The sequence below is a fragment of the Ciconia boyciana genome, chromosome 3 (assembly GCF_034638445.1).
Source record: "Ciconia boyciana chromosome 3, ASM3463844v1, whole genome shotgun sequence".
Classification (NCBI taxonomy): Eukaryota; Metazoa; Chordata; class Aves; order Ciconiiformes; family Ciconiidae; genus Ciconia; species Ciconia boyciana.
In genome coordinates this window covers 108,973,658-108,991,290 of record NC_132936.1, presented here as the reverse complement: position 1 = coordinate 108,991,290, position 17,633 = coordinate 108,973,658, and the positions used below count along the sequence as shown (strand labels likewise).

At 44.0% G+C, this 17,633-nt stretch overlaps 1 long non-coding RNA gene across 2 annotated transcripts; it reads right to left on the bottom strand.

Moving 5' to 3' along the window:
• Positions 1–1,031: 1,031 nt before the first annotated feature.
• On the bottom strand, positions 1,032–17,557 carry LOC140649604 (uncharacterized). 2 transcript variants are annotated; one of them, XR_012041674.1, is made up of 4 exons: positions 17,467–17,557; positions 16,180–16,418; positions 4,792–4,954; positions 1,032–1,302 (listed from the first exon to the last, which is right to left on the bottom strand). It is a non-coding gene; the product is annotated as an uncharacterized lncRNA (long non-coding RNA). The 2 variants fall into 2 exon arrangements; XR_012041675.1 differs by lacking the exon at positions 1,032–1,302 and adding an exon at positions 1,332–2,934.
• Between the last annotated feature and the right edge of the window lie 76 nt (positions 17,558–17,633).

The following is a 17,633-nucleotide window of genomic DNA, read 5'->3' as shown; positions in this document are numbered from 1 at the left end:
CTGACTCGGGAGGGCCGGCCCCCCGCTCGGCCCCGCCCCCGCCCGCCGCGCCCCGCCCCGGCCCCGCCCGCCCGCCAATGGAGCACAATGGAGGGAAGGCGCGGCCCCGCCCGCGGCCCCGCCCCCTCCCTCGGCGCCGTGTGTACAAACACAAAAGACACGCCGCGCGCGCGAGGGGGATTCCCTCCCCCGCCCCCCCCCGGCCGGCCACGCCGGGGGCGCGCGAGGCCACGGCGGGGCCAACGGCCGCTCAACGCCGCCGGCGGGGAGCGGAGCGGAGCGGGGCGGGGCGGAGCGGGGCGGGCGGCCTCCACCCCCGCCGACCCCGAGCCCGGCACCCCGCGCCGGCAGCCCTCGCCCTCCCGCCCCGCCGCCCCCAGCGGCTGGCGCGTCCGGTCGCCCGCCAGTCGTACCCGCCGGGTGGGCGGCAGGTACCGCACGCCCGGAAAAGCAGCCCCAGGGCAGCAGGGCAGGGGGCTGCCAGCAGCCGGCGGGAGGTGGGCCAGCGCTGCGGAGCGAGCCGGCTCTAGCTCTTACCCCACCCCCCGAAGCACCAGGCACGTTGTCATCCCCCAGAGTCCGTCTCAGCGGTTTGGGGTGGGGTTGTTTGGGTTTTTTGCTGTTGGCTTTTTTTTTTTTTTTTTACACAGAAGCAACGCCAGAATCCTCACTGTAAGCAGGCCCGCCGGAGCTAGCCCGGCGAGGAGCTGCCATGGAAGTGCCCTCTTCCTCGTTCTGCAAAATAAGAGCTGAGTGGCAGGAGCGGACCCCAGGGCTCACCTGCGACTCGGAAGCAAACTGCAGACACAATGGGTCATAAGGAAAATCTGAGGTTTGGGAAGGAAGAGGAGTCTCATCCCCGGTATCAGTCCTGTCAAACGATTTCGAGTTTGAAATGCAGCTATTAGAAAAGCAACTGTAAATCGAGCACTGCATTGCCAACGGATCCCATCCAGTTGTATCCACTGCCATGTTGTTTAATGAGAAAATTCACTCTAGTTTCTGTTAACGTCAGAAACAAAATGCCCTGTGGGAAAGTAACTTCCGCTCTACTATGACCGAACAGTCACTTGCAATTTTCTTAACTACATTTCAACTACAGAGTCAAATTCTGTACTCGCGCAAACCGGTGCCACCATCTTGTCCGTCATTTAGGTGTAAGAAGGAGCTGTATTTGATTTGCAAAATCTTTATTATGGATGATGATGCAATGCAGTTCTGTGCAGAGACATCCAAGCTACCTCTGGCAGCAGAAGTAGTTTAGCCATGTGAGCAGAGCAATTCGCTTGGGGCTAATCAAACCTGATGAGGAAAAGAGTGTTATCGTGGGCAGAACACCCTGCTAAAACAGATACAGGCTGCTTTGGTACTCAAATAAACACAACGGGCTGCACTACGCAGGCTGGTGTAGACATACCAGACATACACCCCATTGATGGGGCTCTGAGCAACCTGATCTAGTTAAAGATGTCCCTGCTCTTGCAGGGGGGTTGGACCAGATCACCTGTAAAGGTCCCTTCCAACCCAAAGCATTCTATGATTCCATGATACACCTCTGACCGTACAGCGAGTTTATTGAGAGGCGACTGTCCGGGAAAGGAAACTACAAAGGATTTTAGTTATACTCACAGAAGAATTAGTGGAGTAATTTATCTGTTGATAGTATTTTATGAGAGAACAGCACCTTACTGGACAGCCAGCGAGAGAACTCAAAGCTGGACAGTTTTATACAATGCAGTATTTGCAAATACTCTGTAAACTCTAAAAGCCAGGCACCGGAACTGGCATCAATTCCCAATATAGCACACGCACCCTGTAACGAGCCGCCGGAAAAGTGAAAAGCCGGCAGCACTAGTTCCCAGCTGCAAGAAGCTGCCTAGAGATTAATAATTCGAAGACGATCCCTGTTAGCTTTAACTCTGAACACGCTCGGACGCGAAGAGGAAGTAGCCGTGCTTTCACCGCTCCCCAGTTACTCCCCGCGTCCTCCTCCCGCAGCGAGGGGCTGTCCCCGCCGCGCTCACCGGCTGCGGCCCTCCCCGGCGGGACGCGGGCAAGGCGGGACGGAGCGCGGCGGACGCGGACACGCGCGGCTGGCACCCGAACGTGCCCCGCGCGAGCGCCCGCCTTCCTGGCGCGGCGCCCTCTGCCGCGGGCTCGGCGCCGCCATTGGCGGAAAGCGCCCTGGAATTCCATGACGTGCCGGCGGGGGCGGGGCGAGGGGCGGGGCGCGGGGGCTTGTCCCCGCCCCGGTGCTGCCGGCTCGGCCCCTTCTCCCGCGGAGAGCCCAGCCCGGCCGCGGAGCCCGCCGCGACGGGAGCGGTTTCCTCCGGACACGGGGGACCGAGCAAGTCTTTCTCTCTCCTCTAGGACCCCAGCGCTGCTGCCTGCCCTACCGCTAGTCGTTCTGACTGATTTAAAACGCTTAAGCAATACCGCAGGCAGGACTAAGGGAGGGACTAAGGTGTCAACTGCCTGCACCGAACCCGACGAAAAGCCCAGACAAGGAAAAACTATTCCAATATTATCAACTTTTGCACCCTCGTTTCATCCTTCCTGATTAACGCCATTAAAAACCTGCTTTTCCAGAGCTATGGGAACAGAGGTACGACCCCGGGGCAGCCCTTCAAGCTTTACCACAAATGCTGTTTGCCTGCCAACAGGACACTGCAGAAAGAGCTGGCCCAACGCTAAAAAGAGTCCAGATGTTCTTCTTTCACCGGCAGCGCTGATAAGCGTTTGCTCCTCCTTTCCGAAGGCCTTTATCTCTGCAGACCACAGGGATCTTCCACCCTTCAGTGTCTGTAAGCAACCGTGAAGAAATCTAACCTAATGAGATTCCACCGGTTTAACCCACAATAACACGCCAAGGACAACTGCAGCACTTCATCCTCGCCCAGCGTAACCACCGCCGCTGTGAACGTGTCCAGATTGCTACAGGAAATAAGATTAGGATGGAAAACAGCTGGTCCAGATCGGAGCCAAAGACAACTCAAGTGATACCGAACAGAAAAGAGGAACATTCAAATCAGAAGTTGCCCAAGATGTTTTTAGCACCTTTCACAGGACATGCACAGCCCTCATCCAGCAAAGAGAGGCAGACTTCCACAGCCCATACTCATTTTGGCTGTCTGAGTAGCATACATTTTCCAAAATACTCTCTTTCACCTTCACCTTGTTGGGAAACTCTCTCTCGTCTTGCCCAGGAGACTCTGGACAAAGGTAGGCATTTTTCATATCAGGCTGGAATAGTTGCAACTCACTGTATGAAGCTGAAAACACTGTCTCAAAATTGTTACTGAAAAAAAAATTGTTGCTTTGGAGCAAAAGCTTCAAGCTCAAGTCCTTCAAATAGCTCCTCATCAGCTTCAAATGCCTGCATAAGGCACTGGCCCTGTTGGCCAAAGAGCTATCAGATCAACCCCAGTACCATCACAGGCTGCATGAAGATCTACGAACTGCAGCAGCGGCTTCCCTTTGCAACAGCACAGATCACAAGCCCCAGAACAAACACAGCGGAGCAGATGAAGTGTGCCTTTTCTGAGGTTATCTGGACAAAGGAGAATAAAGTGAGTCCAGAGTGTGATTGTTTTTAAGCAACACTGCAGGTATCTTTCAGAAACATTTGAAAAAGATTTTCCGTTACAAGAGGCATTCACAGTTTGTTTTACCACCAAACTCCAAACAGTCTCTGATTGTCCTGGTTTCAGCTGGATAGAGTTAATTTTCTTTCTAGTAGCTGGTATAGTGCTGTGTTTTGGATTTAGGATGACAATAATGTTGATAACACAGGGATGTTTTCGTTACTGCTGAGCAGTGCTTACACAGAGTCCAGGCCTTTTCTGCTTCTCACACCATCCCACCAGTGAGTGGGCTGAGGGGCACAAGATGCTGGGAGGGGACGCAGCTGGGACAGCTGACCAAAGGGATGTCCCACACCATACAACACCGTGCTCAGCATATAAACTAGGGGAAAAGCTGGCCGGGTCTGCTGCTCGGGAACTGGCTGGGCATCAGTCAGCGGGTGGTGAGCAATTGCATTGTGCATCACTTGTTTTGTATAGTCTCTTATCGCATTATAATTTTCACTTTCTTTTCTGTCCTATTAAATTGTCTTTATCTCAACTGATGAGTTGTACCTTTTTTTTTTTTTTTCTGAAACTTTTCCCCATCCCACTGCAGGGAGTGAGCGAACGGCTGTGTGGTGTCTAGCTGCCTGCCGGGTTAAACCACAACGCTGATCAAAGAAGAAGTATTTGTTTCCTATTCCCCCCTTCAAAAGCACAAACTAAAAATCCAGACGACTTAGTCTAGTTCCAACTCAAAAAATAGAGAAAGGTCCCCTCCTATTACCCAGGGGAAGTTGGGGTTGTTACTCATTTAAAGCAAAAAGCTACTCAGTCCAGTGAGGGAAGGAGTATAAAAGGCTAGCTTTATTTATCTACAACACTCATTTGACTCCTATTTCCACGTATCTCCTCCCAGACCCAGTTCTCCCCTCGCTGTTCTCCTTCAGATCCATCTCTCTTCTCTCACTCATCGAACCTCCAACCACCCTTTGCACTCAAGCTCTGCATCCTCACTCCTATTCCCTGTCCCAGCTCCCAGCCTGCTGGCCATTTTATGATTTCATATTCCCTACACACCCTCCTTGATTCCATGTATTTGCTCAGGCAGTTTCATTTTTCACCACCTTTCTCCTTGACCCCATCCCCACCTTTCATCCTCTTGATTTTCATGCCAAACCGTTCCCATCTTCCCCTAGTTTTTCAGCCAGTCCCGGTGCCATACCTGCTGTGTTTCCTTCTGCAGCTCCCAGGCTTGACAGCCTTTCCTAGCCAATTCCAATCTCCATCCTTAAAAGTCCAGTCCAGTGTTGCTTCATCCTCCCTCCAGTCTTGGCTACCCTGCCACCCAGTTTCTGGCTGCGGCTGCTATACAGTTACAAGTTCTCCTGGAAATTAAAGTAAAATGTCAGTACAAAATGCTCGCAAGTTTTTAAACTATCTTCCTCTTAAGATGTATTTCAGCAGAATGAAAACATTTGTAACCTTAATTTTGTATTAACAGTACATTTTGGTGCGGATTTAAATGTATTCTTAAATAATCATCTACATAAAATATGAAAATACACTATTTCCAGTGTTTTTACTAGGCAGTTACTAGGGGTAGGAATCACTGGCACTTAGGAAGGAAAGTACAAGTCATTTAAAACCTCAAAATGATTTACAATAATTTTGTCTCTGTGTAAATAGTTTTCTATTATTATTTGTTTTGAAGTTTTCTATGTCATGAATTTGCATACCACAGAAGTTACAGCATTGTAATAGCAGCCAATTGTAATGCAGAGTTTTTTGATATGCTGAATTGCCTTTTACACCACACAGTGCACATATCTATCATTTGTATTATTTATACTCTCTGTCAATATATAGGCAAAAAATACACCAGTCAAAACTAGCAGCTGTATAGTACACTTATCTTTAGAGATTGGCACCTACTGGAAATACAGATAAGAAGTTGTATAATAGTAGTAAACACAGCTTTTTCCTCTCTTTCATCTATTTTCATTGGGTCTTCTAATAATGTATTTTGCCTTCTGCAGTTCTCTCAAATACTTCACAGATATTAGACATTATCGCCCCACTGTTTAAAGAAAACTCTTAAACAGGTGTTTACTTTTAAGCACCTCTCAAGCTCCATGGACTTCAATGGAAGATATATAGTCTTAAGTTTACACACGTGCTAAAGTGTCTCTCTGACGATTGATCCCTAAGGAAAGTCCCCCTGTTTAAATAATAAGGAAAGAGTACATGTGCCACATGAAAAAATTCTTGGAATTCCTGGGTTCTTTAGGAAAACTTAAAAGAGACAGCTACTCTAAAATGCAAAATTATCAGTCCTGTCAAAGGTACTTCTTTTCAAACTTGGAGCATCACGTATGTGCAGGGGATTCACAACACTCTATTTTGGAGACAAACTGCATTTTTCTAACATCTCATAACCCAAGAGCAGTAAATCTGGTTTGGTTTTTTCCTCCAACTTTTTTTTTTTTTTAAATTTACACTGTTTCAATAAAAAGTTTCTCCCAAAGGGAATTTCAAGCACAAAGTTCTAAGTGAGTGAAAATAAGCCTACAATAGCTCAGAGAATAAGATTCAGGCCTCCTGGATTTTGCTTCTCTTTTTGGATTACCACTAATTTTTAAGAGGCTTGATGAGTTTGACTCAGTCTCCACCTTTGTGGTTCCTCTCCTGCAAAGACTTAGCAAGCGCTTAGTTTCACTTGAATACATGCCTGCTTTTATATATGGGCTCCTGGCTCTAATTCCCTATGTATCATCCAGGATTCTCTTATTATAATCTCATTTGTACTGCCTATTATTAACATACATGCACTGCTGGAACTCATCTCTCATCCTTCTAATGAGGTCCTACAGAACATGCAAGAGTAAATAACATAACATAAAATACCGCTAATTCTTTCTTTTCCATGGTCTAGTGAGTTTCTGGTGGTGGAAAGAGGGCTACACAAAAAACCTGTAAGAGCACCCTATAATGACATCTCGAAGCTCCACTCCTATTCCTATCTTGTTTGCTTATTTGTTTTATTTATAATAGCCTTTTAAATATGCTTAATATTTTAATATTCTTTCTATATTAAAAAAAATCAAGTCCATTGCCTTTTAAAGACTAGAAGTTATACCTTTATATAAATGTACCTTTAATTACCTGATACACAGTTCCAGGTACATAAGATGCATTGTAGCTGTAACCAGTCTCAATTTTTTCTTACCAGCTTTGAAGGGCTTGTATACAACAGTTCATTATCTTAAGGTGCAAACAGGACTTGAAATACTACACCAAAAAAGCAGTATTCCTATTATACTGACACTATAAAATTCATAAACAGAAACATAGGTAGCTTTTTAAACACCCGTACTCTATTTTATGTTATGTTTTCATTTTGCATGACACACATGCTTAATACTGGATAATTATATTCTCATTTGTTTCAATGTATAGGATGATAAAGGACAATAACAACAAAAATATCACTACATGTTTACACAGTCACGGATCTCCCCTTGTCGAGAGAACTTCAGCTTCTTATTGACTTCTCTAAGCTTATGCCTTCTTCCATTTCTCAGGACAGTATTATGCTATTTTTCTTAAACAGACAGTATCAGTTTGGAGTGCACTAAAGGGTTAACTGAAACAGAAACTGAATCCTAGCACCAGATAGGGAATAGGGTACAACAGATAATTGTGAGCTTGTTGTACAGCCTTGCCAAAGACTAGAAATTATATGATACGACAAGGAGTATCTGTGATTTTTAGATAAAATATGATCAAATGTCATAATGTATTTCAAAGATGAGCTGTGAAAATTAATTATAAAAATATGTCTAAGGCATTGGGTGAAAGGACTTGGGTGGACAAGCAAAAAGAAAAGGGAGTTTATTCTCTGTAATGATAATACAAGATTTTGAAATTTACCGTACCTGCTTGAGTTAGTTTGCATTGACAGACACATTTCAAGTGGGCTTTTGCAAGATCTTCTGCAATATAGGGAAGAGCAATTGTTCTGGGGAATATTTCTTCCTAAAGTTACAGTATGATAAAATCATTAAACTCATTTTAAACTCTACTGGTTCTTCACACATGACTAAGTTATCATAACAACCTTTTCCGTCTTTTTGAAGCATTGTATTGTACTGTGGAAGGAACTGGATAGCCTGTGGGCTTCATCCTAATGGAGACTACTGTAAAATCTTTTATTTCCTAGTACTTCTGTGTTGATAGATTCATTAAAGCTGCCAAGGAGAAACAACCAGCACAAGCTCTAATTGGTTCCCAAATAAGATCCCTACTACTACAGTGATTTACTTGTAGCTCCTGTTGTAGAAGAATTTCAGCAAGCTGATTTGCCCCAAGACTCACACACACTGGAAAATAAACGCCTGCAGGCTTGCATTAGGGAGGGGAAAAAAAAAAAAAAAAAAAAGGCTCACTGTTTTCCACCACCCATTAGGCTCACATTGGCCTCATTCTGCAGCGCTATTCTTGTAAAGGATGTCTTTTTATGCACTGATGCAGTATCTAGCCCATGCTGACACTGCCTTGAAAGGCTCTATGAGCTACTATACTTGACAGAACTAAGAGAGTAATATTATTTATTTCATTTCTTTGCTCAGTGGGGTAATCTCATGAGATACGAGTCTCTTCTTCATGAGGGCCCTGGGGACAGCAGTCAGAGTGAAACTCAGCCATACTTTAGTACAATGCAAACAGCACAGACCACAGTACTCAGGCTCCAACAGCAAACAGCAGACCAAAATATCAGGTATGATGCCCAATATCATAATTTATTTGGAACAATATTCTGTAGACTGGTCACTTTCAAAATAGATCTGCTTCTTCCTTGTAAAAGCACAAGAGTAAGATTGTCTTGAAATGGCACTGATGCTTCACAAGCCTCGTTTGTGAAAGTCAGCTGAGGAAGGGTCTCAGAAATGAAAATATTATTCTGAGGTCTGACCCTAACACAGTTGCAAAGTGTTCTGCCATATCCCATCTTCCTTAACAAGTACTCCCAAATCTCAAAACCACTTTCTGGAGAACTAGTCTCCTGAGACCAGAAAAGGGAAAGAGAAGATTGAGTGGCAGACAGTGTATTTTAAAATGACAGCAAAGAACATTAATTTAGTTTCAGTCTTACAAGACTACAGAGTTTTGGGGTTTCTTAAAGAAATGAAAGCTTCCTATTTTCCCAACATCCTTTGTAAGTCACACACTCTGTAGACTATACTTTACTGTACCGCATTTTTAGATCATTTTTCATTTCTCCTCCTCCTCTTCTCAAATTCACATCTCATAAGGCATCTCAATGTAAAAACTCCAGTTGCTATTAAGAATAGTGCTTAATATTAGTGCTGCTCATTAGTTTCCTAATGCTTAGAAACTTACGTAACACAAGTCACATTCAAGCCTTCCAAAGAGTAACTAATTTGCCCTGACTACTCATTGTTGAGTATCTACAACCTCAGCTGAGAATAAAAGGATTCACAGGTATTTACCACTTCTGAAAATCAGGCCTAGTATGCCTTTGACTACAGACACAGATGTGGGCACCCCAATTAGAGGCCATTTTTAAAAAATCCTTTAAAAATGCCTGTATACCTGTTTTCACGTCACGAAGAAGATGGTGTTAGAGCCAGAATTAGAAGTTCCTGGCTCCCAAACACGCTCTGACCACACACCTCTTGTGATAGACAAGAGAGCTGGAAGCAAGGGTGCAAAGGAGCGATGTGGCAATAGGTAGTTCCTTCTGATCAAACAGTGCCTGCCAAGCCTCGCTCTCTTTGCAAGTACCGTAAAGCCACTTTCATGGGGCCCAGCTGCTTTAAAGGAGTCCAGTAATCCTCGGTATACGAGAAGAATTTGTCAGGCAGCACCAGTTTTTCATATATGATTTGTATGTCTTAACCAGTTGCTGATAAAATTTCCTCTTCAGTTTTACAGTGAGTCTTGGGAGCTTTAGCAAAAGCCCCAAATCCCTGCAGATAGGTGATAACTTCAAAATCTCTTTTGTTTTTGAATTCTAAAGAAAGTATCAGGCAGTTGTGCTTGCAGAGATGAGCTTGATCCCCCAGCAGCTCAAAACCCACCAAAACAAACTAGCAGTAGAAGGTAAATGAGAATGCACAAATTTAGCGTGTGCTAACATTGCATCATTCCGGTAAATCTTATGTTCTGTGGGGACTCACAACAATTTTTGTATGCTGAGTCCTGGGCACTACTACTTAAAGCGTATGAGTGATGTTAAAATCCAAGCCACAATCTACACAACTAAAGTGGAGAACATCAGTTGGGTTTAACAATGGACTGCAGAGCACAGACCATAGATCTCAAGACAGAGGCAGAGAAGAAGCACCACTTGAAACCTCAGCAACAAAGAACTACAGGAGAGGTTGCCAGCTTGTTTCCCCTGGGCTACAAGGTTTTCAAGCACAGCTCCCATGCTGGCACTCTGTCCCACATCCAACAGAGAGGCTGCACTTATGTAGGATAAATCCCCACTGTGAGAAGGAGTAATTTATCAGATGCTACTGAAGTTGACATTACACACTTCATTAGATCTTGATGTTACACCCTTTAGCCTAGCCCTGACCCACAATGGACAGCTAGCATTCCTGGGAGCCACTGTCATTTCCCACCTGGAAAAAGCACACAGTACCCTTCTCCCTTGGTTCACTGAAGAACAAGCTGGCTGTCTGGCAGTCCTAAATTTTGGTATGTGGCTCAGAGGGCCAGGAAGATTGGTCACACCACATCTGCAGCATTTAAGATTCTTGGTTAATGAGAACCACAAGATCACTTCTAGAGCCTTTACAGGTAAAGGGCTGCCCACACAAACCATGCAGTGAACACACTTCGGTGCCATGCCCAGTTCTGCACAGGTGAGACATGGTTCGAGCAGCATGAGGGCTTCTCCTGACAAACTGTTCACTATAACTTCCTGCTACAAAAGAACAACAGGGAGAAAAAAGCCAACCATCATCAACAAGATTTTTCCAACTGTGACTTTCACACACTGGCAAGATTTCTTCATAGCCTTGCTTTGAGAAAAAAGCAAACTGACATATTCTGACACCGACATCACTTCTAGGCCAGAGCCCAAGCCAGACAGGAACATGAAGGAACAAATGCACAGCTGTATCATTGTCATGTTGCTAATATTCAAATATAACCATGTGAGGACATGATTTTTCCAGACCTCACATACATATGACTTAAGAAAGATCCTCAAGGGGCATAGTACGCTGTATTACAAATTCCTCATAGATGACACATAATAACCTCTATTTTGGAAAGGATTAGAAGAAACACTGGAGAGGAGTCCAAAATACACCAGTGACATTCCTTAAACACCATACTAACAATTTAATTGCAATTGCATGGGTGCGAAAAGATGTTGTATAAACAAAATGGCAAACTATTCCAATATCAAGCCAACAAGAAGCTACGCGCATCTGTAATGTTATAAAGTCAGTGTCTCCAACTTGAACTTACTGTATAAAACCAAAAAAATCCAACCGTTTTCCCTAAATGTGATTTGTATGGTTTCTTTTAAAGAGAAACAAATAAAACACTGCATCCATTATTATTCCTTTTTAGGTCCTCTTTAAGCTCCTCTAAGCAGAACATTCTCTACACAAGGAGATAAATATTACTATTACAAGAATGTTGTCTGAATGTAAGTGGGGCTTATAATGATCCAGTCAAAGAGAAGCCAAGTCAAACTCACACTCAAAGAATGAGGCCTCTCTACACTACAGACTGGATCCTTAAGACATTTCTCCCTCAAGCCAATGGAGCTTTGAAAATTCACACTAGCTGAGGATCTGACTCATAACATTTTATCAAGGGACGAACAAATCAGTGACATGATCTGCTTTAAACAGGATTTATGAACACCCACAACGTTCCATGCCCAGTGTAACCACGTTATCTCTGCTGAACGTAATTCAGAATGAAGGTTTACCTGCTTGAGGCACTCTGCTTTAAATTTCTGTCTTTTTAGACCTGTCCTGTGTGCTCTCCCTTTTGTTGCTGTCCTCCTTTTCTCCTTTAGTTTCCTTGTAGAATCTCTCCAGGTAAACCAAAAGCAAGCAGATGTGGGTGGGGTAATGTAATTTGGGAGCTCCTCCCAACTACTGGAAATGCAACTTGAGTTTTAGCAAGGAACATTTCCAAATCAACTTTCATTTCAGTTGAAACACAAATGAGGATACCTGACCTTCCCCCCCCCCCGCCTTCAGCTGATCATTTCAGGAAGAGTAGAACTTACTTTGGTCTAGGAGCTTCAAATTATTTCAAACAGTACCACAATTGGATGAAAAGCTTACATTGCAAGGGCATGCAATGTTCGCTCTCCTGTTTCTTAAAAACGTAGGCATAGGGGCATAAAAAGGCATAGGGGTCTGACAGATAATAGAGATCTACCACGTACATAATACACATCTCATACCATATACTTACTCTTAGCTTTGGATTTTTGCAAAGGTGCCAAACATTCAGATGCCAATTAAAAAACCAGAATCCAGTCCTTACACAGAGATTAAGTAATTCAGCACAGTGTCTCTGCAAGCTATAATTAAAAGCAGTTAGCTTCATTACAAGGAGAGCAAAAGTAAAAAGGCAGGGACCTATTTTTGGTATTGTTTTCCTATAAAATATACTGTACACTACAACTAACCCATTCACTGCTCTCCAGCTGTATTCAGTGAAAATTAATCAGAACAAACCAAATCTAAGCATTAAGGCTAGTAAATTGGAGGAAACACAAGGTTAAGGAAATCCTAGAATCTGAAGTATTAACTTGTACAATATTACCTGGATGTCTAATTAGCCAATTCATTTCAAATTATTGCTGCCAAATATAAAATTATTATTAAAAACACTAACAAGGCTGACTGTGCTGATGATACTTACAGCCAAACAAGAAGGGACCTTAGTTTCTCAGGTTCATTACATATATATATGCGCAGAGCAGTACATGTTCCTTCCCTGAAAGGACTCACAGTTTAAACATCCTTGCATAGGATGGAGGCAAAGATATTAAGCACAACGAAGGGACTAATGTGAGGGCAAAACCAGTTTTACAGCTATTTTAAAATTTGATCATGTCTAAGTATCTGCACTATTACCAACTGTGGGCTATAAGAATAAAATACAGTTATTCACCACACACTTGTTAGGAGATTGATATCTAGGCATTCGCTGTGAGACAATAAGTATATTTAACAGTAGCTATTGTATTAATACAAGGGTAATATAAGTAACCTAACATTTGTATTCCCCCCCCCCCCCCCCCCCCCGCTCCCAACCTAGTATCAGGTGTCTTAACACACTGTCTCTACCCATTGCACTGATGACACAGAAACTGAAGCAGATGACTATTGACATTTGGCAGGAAGCTGCACTTGCAAATATCAACTTAGATTCATTACAGTTAATTACAGTTTTGTCAAACAGTATGCTGTCATAGTATCTGAAGTAAGAAGTGTTCCCTCATGTTGTACAGCATCTTAATTATTGTCCTAAGAACATGCACACAAAGGTTTCTTTTTTCTTTTCATCCTGTCCTGATCCTCCATGCAAAAATAGTATGAAAGCATGTAACATATTTAAGTCTTGCAAACACATTATCTGCAGCTTACACTTTGGGATACCATTAAAATGTAAAATAAAATATATCCAGATGAGCCAGTCTCCATATATACGATAGTACATGAGTGACTGTCTAGCAGATGGAGAACCCACTCTTAAAAGACATGTTTTCAAATTTTTGAAGTGACTTCAGTGAACAAATTTTACCTTTGTTAGTTTCTCTGCACACTTAGAATACTCTAAAAGGAACATATGCATTTGTTGCATATTTTAAGTGATATCTTTCATCTTTTCTCTCTAGCCTATGTCTAGGAACTTTTGTAGAAGTGAGAAACATTGAATTCTTATCAGAGCAACTTTTGACCCATTGTTTGTTCATTTGGGTACCTTGTGAACAACTGTTTTTGCATTCTTCACTCCCACAGGCATCTTTCATGTGCAGATTAGAAGTCAAGGGCCAATGAATACCTTACACCTCTCAGTAGAGTGTCTTGCATAATGTGATCATGGTCTTGACAGACCGTTATTAAGCACTATAAAGCACTGCTACTACTATTAAAATGGAGTATACTGGAGGAAACAATAAGGGTGGATGAATGAATAGCAGCGTTACGATGGTTACACATCTGATGGTTCCAGATAGAGACACTGTAAAAACTGTTCCATGTTAAATCAAGTGATAGATTTTAGGCAGAAAATAGTCTAGTCTAACACACTGCATATTATAAGCCACAGAACCACACCCAGTAACTCAGGCATCACATGCGTGGATATCAGAATGAAATAGGAAAAGGATGGGTAGTCTCATCTCTTAAATTATGTCAAGATAGCAGGAAGTTTTAAATTCTAGTCTTGGTCCTTCCACTGACTTGAGAAAGTAGTATAATCAGTTTGCCTGAGTATCAGTATTTAAAAAGTCAGAGTACTTACTTATCCCGCAAGGATACTGTCAGGTTTAATTAATTATGGCTGTAAAATCCTTTCTAAATGAAAAGTGGCAAGCATGATTTATTAATTAAGTCTAAAACACCACTGCAGAATCAAAGACTGATCATTGTTTTATCAAGAGAATAACATTTCTAATAAAATACATTTCAAACAGGGAATTATAATAACAGCCTTTTTGACTTATTTAGACTTTTTTGTGAGGAGCAAGGCAATAGACTTTTGATGAGTTCTAGGAATAGAAGTGTAATCAAGAACAAGAGATACAGGAACACTCGCCCACCGACATTAACGTGGCACTAGCTAAACGGCATTGCATAAATCATGGAAATGGGGACTATATACCTAGCACTGCTGTAGGACGAAGCTGAAAGAAAACTACTCCTCTACCTATTAGGTGTCACTTGCTTGTAGTCTGACTATGTGCAAGGATCTGTGCAAGTCACCTAGGTATAGCCACCCAGAACTGAGTATGGCATTAGTAGCCCAAACCTACCTGCAAGGTGGCAATGTATGATCTACAAAGGACCTGATTTATGTCAGTATGACTCTACTGCTGTCAGCTCTCATGCTCATAGGTGTGTCACAGCTGTAGCATGTATCTGCAGGCAGAATCCAGGTGTCAGGTGCATCAATGACAGCTGTCATTGATGCACACCTCCTCTCGGGGTGCAGTGGGCCCTCTTTTTTGGTCCTCTCTTCCCTATGATGGCAGCTGTGTTAGCTAAGGTACTCCTTGCAGGGAAATTATAATTCAGTCAGTGCTAACTAGGGCCAGGAATTCATCAGCACAGATACAAGAGCAGTTCGAAACATTCAGAAAGGACGTGGATCAAGCGACCTGTGAATTACACTGATTCAGCAAATCTACTGGACAGTCCTGTGGCCCAACTCTTTCCTGGACAACTCCACCTATTTGGCTTGTACTGGCAAGCTCTACACCCTCAGCACCAATAGCCAGAGTTTCAGAGGAGGAAATGAATCATGCCCTCGGAATGCAACTGAAATCCCACAGATCTAAGAAAATACTTATTCATCTGCATATGTATACGTGCGTACCTCGTATAGTGCCAATTACATTTCAATCAGATACCGCATATGAATAAAAATACTCCAAATCTAGTGGAATTTGACATTAGGTGGCATTCCAAAGATATGGCACGTGATTATAAATGAAACAAGCAGTACCGCGTGACTTAAAATACGTTGACTGAATTTCAGCCTAATCCAGCACAAAATAACCACAGCTTTTCCAGGCTTCACAGACATCAGGTTTGAATGGTCGCACTGCAGCAGCATGACACCTAATCTGGAAATACCAACTTGTTATAGAAAGACAGTAAAGGATTGTCTAGACTGGGTCAAAATGGTTTGCAAAAACATCTTAGCTAAAATTAATATAGTGTAAGAAAGGGTGGGCGAAATTTGATTTGTGAGTTGGCCAAGACAAGCCCATGGGGAGATCCTCTTAATTAAATTATTACTAGTTTGTTTACATTTGTGGGTGAAGTCCCCACTTCTAGGCCATGTCACCTCTCTGCCTCTTTGTTTCCCAGCCTCCTCCTTTTTTACGACATTGACTTAAGACCGCCAGGCACGAGAGCTACCTATCCGTGCTCACACAGGCCCGGCCAAGCAGCACGGCTTTTCTGTGAGCAAAAAGGGTGGGACAGCCACAGCACCGAACCTTCTGGAACAGCCAAGCAGCTCAGACACAAGCCCCATCTTTTTAAAGCAGCATCGATGCCTAAGGCCTGAATTTAGCTGCAGGCTCCAACATAGGCACCTATCTCACTTGCTAACAGGGGGTTTTCAGTGTGCCAGGTGCCCCCCTGGCAGGGGAGCCCCCCTCAGGCAGGGGCAGACCTGAAGTGGGCAGATTATGCCCTGAGCAACAGTCCCTGCCCATGCTGCTACTAAACAAAAAGTCACTGCAGGTAACGTCATTATTTGGAAATAAGGTGACAGGTGTAATGTGCTGCAGATCTCAGGGCAGCCCAACCACATCTTCGCTACTGTTTGCAACAGTTCCCACCAGAGACAGCTGGTAGCGACCTACCTTCAAATATCCTCTAGCTGGATGGTTATGTTGAACACATGGAGGAGATTTGAAGCCACCAAAGAACGCAGTAGTTACATCGTCTGGATCATCGTCATCATACCTCTGTATGCATCCTTTCCTGGAGAGGTAGAGGTATGCATTTTCTTCTAACCACTTCTTCAGTCTCCTGCTTACTGGTAGTTACCACATGTCATGAAGAGCTGAGTGTGGCCTCCTGCTCCAGCTCAACTTTCACCCTGATTTAAAAACATTTTATGTGACTATGTAACCAAATCTACCCCAAATATCAGAGTTCGGGGCCTCTCCCCATCCATATGCTACAAATGCATGTAGCAGGACAAAGAAGCCACAGGGACAGAATCCATCGTCCTGCAAGTCCTTACGTGAAATTTGCACCATGTTTGATTGGACAATTAACAGCTGCACATTTCCATTACATTTCTTACACTTGCAGTGCTTTGCAATGGCAGCACTGCCCCTTCCAGCTGCCTGAGGTGGTATGAGTATTTCCATTCTCATGCTGTTGCTGTCACCACTACTAAAACGGCAGAGCAGAAGAGCACGTTTGGAGCCAGGGTCCATTTTGCCTGCTGTTACATCCTCACAAAGTCAACGTGACAGGTTGTAAAAAGCCTTTACAACCTGGTAGGCTGCACATAGTGGTCTGAATTAGAATGATAGGGCTGTCTTGTGTAGAAAAGGTAAAGCACAGAAACTGTTTCCCAGGATGGCTTCTGGTATCACTCGCACTGGGAGACGGGGCATCTCTCTGAGCAGCACACTCCAGACGAATGGTGCCCAGGGCCATTTCCGAAAACAAGATACCAGGACACCACGTGTGAGACCCCGTAGGTATGACCAGATCTACTCCCTCCTAGGCAAGGGTGCCATGCTCCAGTGCTTTCATTCCCAAAGACTGACTGCTAAAAATACCTGGATTCTCATTTAACCTTACGTGTCTAAAAACGATAAATTGGGTCCCTAAAAGGACTGAAACGTCAGACTGACTCCAAAGTTTAAAATATAAGAAATACAGGTTGCCTTACACCTCTCAGGTGTAAAAATGACAAATTTGGCCCCTAAAAGGGCTGAAACATCAGATCGATTCCAAAATATCAAAACCACAGGTTGCCTTAAGTCCAGTTTGACCCTCCAGCACTTAAAAAAACCCAGAAACCCAGCAACTAGGAAATCTTTTAAAACTCCAATTAAGGAAAAACAGTGAACAGCAATCAGCAGCCCAGTCAAACCACCCGAAGAGAGAGGCAGAGACCTCGCACGCACCGCCAAACCTCAGGGAGCCCCAGAGAAGGGCCGAGAGCCGCCGGGCGGGAGCGGGGCTGAGGCGGCGGGGGAGGCCGCTGAGGGAGGCCGGCGGCCTCCCTCAGCGGCCTCCCCCGCCGCCTCAGCCCCGCTCCCGCCCGGCGGGCGGCCGCTATCGGCTCGCGCCA